Below are 6,529 nucleotides of genomic sequence, written 5' to 3'. Positions count from 1 at the left end.
AACCCCACTGGCAGGGTCCAGAAATACCAGCGCACAACCCCACTGGCAGGGTCCACAATACCAGCGCACAACCCCACTGGCAGGGTCCACAAAGCACCAACGTATAATCCCCATTGGCGGGGCCACTGAAACATAGTTAGGCTGAGAGCATAAATCCGATCCATATCAAAACACTTAGTACCACAATATATATCATAATCTTTCACTAAACATGTGCATGAATCGATATACCATAACATTTCAAAAGTATTTTCCTTTCAAAACATAATTTCATAAATCATGCATAATTTCAGAGAATAATTATTTATTTTCAGAATAAATATGGAATATCTCGAGAAGATGATTCATTACTTACCTTTCACGGAGCACTGAATGAACGGATCGACTAACTTCTAGGAGATTCTTCCATGCCTATTATCCAAAATTATATTTTATATTAATTTTAATTCAAAATTCAATCTAAACAAATCCCAAAATCAAAATCTCGCTTAAAATCAGACTCGTCTCTAAACTTGATCAGAATCATCAGATGAAGCCTTCCACTATGCTAATCCTTAGAGGAATAACTTTAGAGAGAGAGAAATCCATCAAGAGAGAGAAACAAGCTAGAGAGAGAAAATTCTAGAGAGAAAATAGAGAGAGAAAGTCCAATTCCAGAGAGAGAAAGTCAGGGTTCAGACTGAGAGAAGAGAGAGAAGAGAGAAAAAACTCTCTCTCTCATCAATTTTAAATTTTTATTTATTTATTTATTTATTTACTTACTACTTTATATATATATATATATTTATTATATATATATATTATATTATATTTATTTATTATATTTATATATTATTTATTTATTTATTTATATTATTATTTTTTCTTTTCTCTTCTTTTCTTTTCTTTTCTTTTTTCTTTTTCTTCTTTTTCTTCTTTTTCTTGCTTTCTTTTCTCTTTTTTTCCTTCTTTCTCTTTTCTTTTTCTTCTTTTTTTCTTTTTCTTCCTTTTCTTCTTTTCTTGGTTCTTCCCGTGCCGGAACAGGGGACGGTGGTCCTCTCTTTTTGCCGGGCCGTTCAGGCCACGGCCACGCGGCGGAGGCCGGCGGCCGACGAGGGCCACTCCCCCGGTCACGGAGGAGCGTGGCCAGCGATCAATTCCGATCGCCGGCGTCGGAAATTTCAAAGAAAATAGATCAAAAACAGAGTCTTTTTCTCCGACCAGAAATCGGTGACTCTCGTCGCCGGCAGCCGCGCACAGGAGCACGGAAAGAAGGAAGGAAGAGAAGAAAAGGAGGGAAGCTTACTTTGACCTCCGGTGACCTCGTCGGCGGCAGTCACGGCGAGAAATCAAAATGGTGACCGCATTTTTATTTCGGGAAAATCGGAGGGAAGGAGAGGGGAAAAGAGTCGATGGATCGATTCTAAAGAGAGGGGGGTCTTCTTATAGGAAATCCTAGGACTCCGAGGGGTCTTAGGAGTCCGATTTCGCCTGGATTTCGCCGGAGAAGAAGACTCCTACCGGGAGTCTTCTTCCCGGTTTGATCTCCTATTTTTTTTTTTTTTTTTTTTTGGGCTTTGATCTGCTGGCTGGGCTGGGCTTGGTTGGGCTGATTTTGGACTATAACAATTAATCTCTACCGCCATGTCTTTCTTAGATCTTGCAGCCCCTTTCTTTTCTTTTTCCTTATGCTTTATATAAAACAATTAATTTTTTATATAATTAATATGCATATTTTGACGGTGAGCTTTCTCACCTCCCCATAAATTTCAAAAAAATTTAACGCTCCTATGATGGTATTCCTTGTGATGTAGTGGTTGTCAAAAGAAAATTCCATTTAGATTATCTATTTGTCAAGGTTTCAAGCCTCTTTGGATTTTGGGAAATCTTCTCGGGGAGTTCGCCTCTTTAAAATACAGTTAAGCAGAATTGAAAATGAAGGAATTTTAAGGTTTAAGGGCTACTGGCGACAGCTAACATATATACTAAAGCTAATCTGTACAAGGGACCTTACGGAAAAGATTAACTACTCCAAATAACATGAACAAGCTAGTTTTGTTGGCAGCCTCTGATATCTTCCCTTCATTTTTATTTTTTTTTTCACTTTGGCACTAAGTCTCGACCTTCTTGAATCGCTTCTCTTCTCCCCTTCCACTATATTTTGGAGAACCTGACAAGGTGAGACATGTTCAATAACTTCAATATCAGCAAATAAATGGTTCCCAAGATACTATTATTTAAACAAGATTTAATTATGTAAAAAATTATAAATTTTTTGAAAATTTTTAATTATATTTTAAATTTTTATTTAGTACAATCAGATGATCAAATTTTTAAATTCTTTCAATTTAGTTCTTAGCTCTAATTTCTATTTGTTTGTCGTAATTGGATTGTCACGTTATATACGTCATCTACTTATGTAGTCTTTTTTTACTGATTTAAAAAATATTCTAGATATCCTCTCTATTTTTTCCTTTTTTTTTTTCATCTAGAATTCTCTCAATGGAAAGATAAAAAAAAAATCCTCTCCTTCAAGATCTCTATCCTCTCTCCTTTCTGCCTCTTTGAAGTAGAGAGAGAAAATTTTATTTTTAGATTGATAGAGTTCAGAACTAATACAACTGTAACTCTTCTAATCTCTTTTCATTCCAACTTCAATTCACTCACCTCTCATCAATAGTTTGGATCACTTTCTATGCAAAATCACACTAATGTTTGATGTTAAAGTAATCTTTATATCATTTTTAAATTAACTGAGGGATCCATGATGTAAGGATTAAAAATTATAGAAAAAAAATATCTAAAATCATAATAATTTATTTATTCAATCTAATACAAACTGAAAATATTATCTCCATTATCGAAATAGAGGATTAATCACGGATGCTCATCGTCGAAAGTAAACATCACCTCTTTTAAGACGGTCGTCAGTATTCAAGCACCAAAAGATAAGAAAGGTTTAGATCAGAATGAATTAAAATCCTAACTGAGATAATTTTACATTGTCATCATTTTTTATTATATAGATAAATTTTTATCATACGATAAACACTGTTGGGAATACCGACCGACCCCATTCATGCCGACTTATAGTCGGGCATACACGACCGACCGACCGACCGATCGATCGCGGGTGCCGTTACCGATCGATCGACGACTGTCTACCGACCGAGGGTATGTCGGTCGGCAGACCTTTTCCGCCCTCCTGACCGACTGCACCAGGGGTCCGATGCCCGACTCCCGCGACGTGCCCGACTGACCGTCGGAGGGGTCCGAATCTCCACCCGACGCCCCTCAGCTGACCACCGACCTAAGGTCGGTCGACTCCTCCAATCACCGTACTACTGCCAGAGACTGTCAGTCCTGACAACAGCATGCGCACTGCCGCCTAGGGGCATTATCCCACCTATGGCATTGTCAACCCTAGTGATTTGACGGCCCCAGGCGATTTGACACCTTTACGGTGACTCTGACAGTCTACAGTGAATTGACAATTCTTCAATTGTCCGCGCCATTAATAACGGTGCCATACCACGCTCCACTATATATATCGGGGAAGGCAACAGTGCTAGAGGTCCCTTCGAAACTCTTGGGCTTGCTCCCTCTCTCTCTCTTTCCCTCTCTCGTTGAGCTCCTTGTTTTCTTCTCACTGTTGCCTAGTCTCCTCTCTGACTTGACCGTCGGAGGGTCCCCGCCGGAGCCACCTCCGGTCAGTGTGGACTTTCTTTTGCAGGCGCTCGTTCCCGGCGACCAGGCGATGAGGGATTGGCCGCAACAGATTGGCGCGCCAGGAAGGGGGGACGGAGCAGCAAGCTCATAGTGACAAGTTAGTGCTTCGTTGACAGCACCAGGGACTATAACCCCCACGAAATTCAAGATGACAAAGACAAGAGCTCAGCGATCGAGGTCACTGGATCGGCGAGGCGCTCTTCCCCGGGAAGAGGCCTCTCCTCCACCCTCCCGGCGGAACCCAGCTCTCCACACCCGCGGTGACCACGGAGGCGCAAATCGCAGCGATCGTGCGGCAGATGACCGTGCTGACGGATGCGGTCAAAAGCTTCAGCAACAGCCGGTCCACCTGCCGCCATCACCGGTCGGACAGCCGGCGGCACGTCCGATGCCCTCCAGGAGCAGCCGCCGACGCCCGCATCGATCTCCGTCGCCTCCGCAGGAGCACCTGCCACAGCGCTCCTACAGAGAGGAGGAGGGGCGGCCGCGGCACGAGCCCCCCGATCCCGACGGCATTCTCCCTCCCAGCTAGAACGAGCAAGGAAGGAGAAACACCCACGAACGCCATCCGCCTCTCTCTCGGACTCTTCCGGAGACTCCACTCCTGGGGTCTCCCAGCACCGACGGACAGACGACTACGAACGCAGGTTCGAGAAAATCGACCGTCGGCTCGCACAGCTGCAGGTGGACGGGCAGAAGTCTTCAAACGACGTTGGCTTCCAGACCGCCCAACCTCTCTCCCGACTCATCCTCGATGAACCGATCCCAGTCGGTTCAAGATGCCACATGTGGAGCCTTACGACGGCTCCACCGACCCAATTGATCACCTGGAGAGCTACAAAGCTCTCATGATGATTCAAGGGGCAACCGACGCTCTCCTTTGCATCGGCTTCCCCGCCACGCTCCGCAAAGCCGCCAGGGCATGGTACTCCGATCTCCGATCGGAAAGTATCCACTCCTTCGGGCAGCTCGAGCACTCTTTCGTGGCTCACTTCAGCACCAGCCGAAAGCTGCCCGAACGTCGGACAGCCTTTTCTCCCTCAAACAGGGAGAAAATGAGATGCTCCGATACTTCGTGACGCGATTCAACGCGGCCACGCTTGAGGTCCGGGACCTCAACGAAGACATGGCTATCTCGGCCATGAAACGGGGCTGAGGGCATCCCGGTTTACTTACTCCCTGACAAGACCCTCCCCCGGACGTATGCCGAACTATTGGAGCCGCGTACAAGTACATGCGCGGACGAAGGAGCCTCCGACCGACGCTCGACCGAATTCAGGAGCCCGAAGGAGAAGCGAAGAAAGGGTCGGGACCCCGCCGAATCTAGCAGGCCGCCGACCGACGGTCGGGTCTCACCCCCACGATGAAACCAGAAGTCACCCGACGGCAGACTCCCAAGCCGACACCCCAGGTATGACTCCTACACCCCTCTCTCTGCTCCCCGTGCGCAGATTTTGATGGAGATCGAGGGGGAAGAGTACCTGCGGCGGCCTCCACCTCTGAAGGCAAAAGGCCTCAACCGACGGAAGTACTGCCGATTCCACCGGGCCACGGCCACAATACCGAGCAATGCATCCAGCTTAAGGATGAGATCGAAGCTCTCATCCATCGAGGGTATCTCGATAAATTCTGGAGGAACCCGCCGACTCAACCAATCATCGATCGACGACCCCAGCCGACTGAAGAAGCGACGACTAATCAGCCAACGGTCGGGGTCATCAATATGATTTCCAAATGACTTGGCCCGAGGACGTCTGCTGGAGGGGAGCCGACGAAGAGGCTACGCCCGGACGATGTAATTACCTTTACGGAAGAAGATGTTCGGGGCATCCAAACTCCCCACGACGACGCTGTTGTTGTCTCGGCAACAATAGCGAACTATGATGTAAAAAGAATTTTTGTAGATAATGGAAGTTCAATGAACGTTTTGTTTTACTCGACCTTCTCCCGGATGCGACTATCAACCGACCGACTCAAGAGGGTCCCTACGCCCTTGATAGGCTTCATCGGGGACGCCGTCGCAACGGAAGGAGAAGTTACCCTGCCCGTGACGGTCGGCACCGAACCACGACAAAGCACGGTCCATTTGACTTTTGCGGTCGTCCAAGTGCCTTCGGCCTACAACGCCATACTTGGAAGACCCGGACTAAACGCCCTCAAGGCAATTGTCTCGACGTACCATCTCTTGGTTCGGTTTCCGACCAAAAATGGAGTCGGGGAGATGCACGGAGACCAACAGCTCGCTCGCGATGCTTCCAGATCTCCGCTCAAAGCGACGAGTTGAAGGGCTCCCTGACGATCGACAAACTAGACCAACGGGAGGAGGAAGAACGGGGCTCACCGGCCGAACAGCTCGTGTCAATCCCGATAGCGGAGAGCCCCGACCGAAAGGTATGGGTCGGGTCCCAACTGCCCGACCCAGAACGATGACGGTTGGTGGAGCTGCTGAAGGCCAACGCCGACATATTTGCTTGGTCGGCAGCAGATATGTCGGGCATCCCCCCGAGACAATAACGCACCGACTCAACATCGACCCGACGGTGAGGCCGGTGAGACAGAAGAAAAGGTCTTTTGCTCCTGAAAGACAGAAGGCCATCGACGAAAAAGTGGACAAGCTACTCGAGGCGGGCTTCATCAGAGAAACTACGTATCCCGATTGGCTCGCCAATGTTGTCATGGTCAAGAAAGCCAACGGGAAGTGGAGGATTTGTATCGACTACACGACTTGAATCGGGCCTGCCGAAGGACAGCTTTCCACTTCCAAAGATCGACCAGCTGGTGGATGCGACGTCCGGATTTCGACTGCTCAGCTTCATGGACG

Source organism: Elaeis guineensis, chromosome 4 (genome assembly GCF_000442705.2).
Source record: "Elaeis guineensis isolate ETL-2024a chromosome 4, EG11, whole genome shotgun sequence".
Lineage (NCBI taxonomy): Eukaryota > Viridiplantae > Streptophyta > Magnoliopsida > Arecales > Arecaceae > Elaeis > Elaeis guineensis.
The sequence above is the reverse complement of the archived record's forward strand: the minus strand, read 5'-3'. Positions refer to the sequence as shown.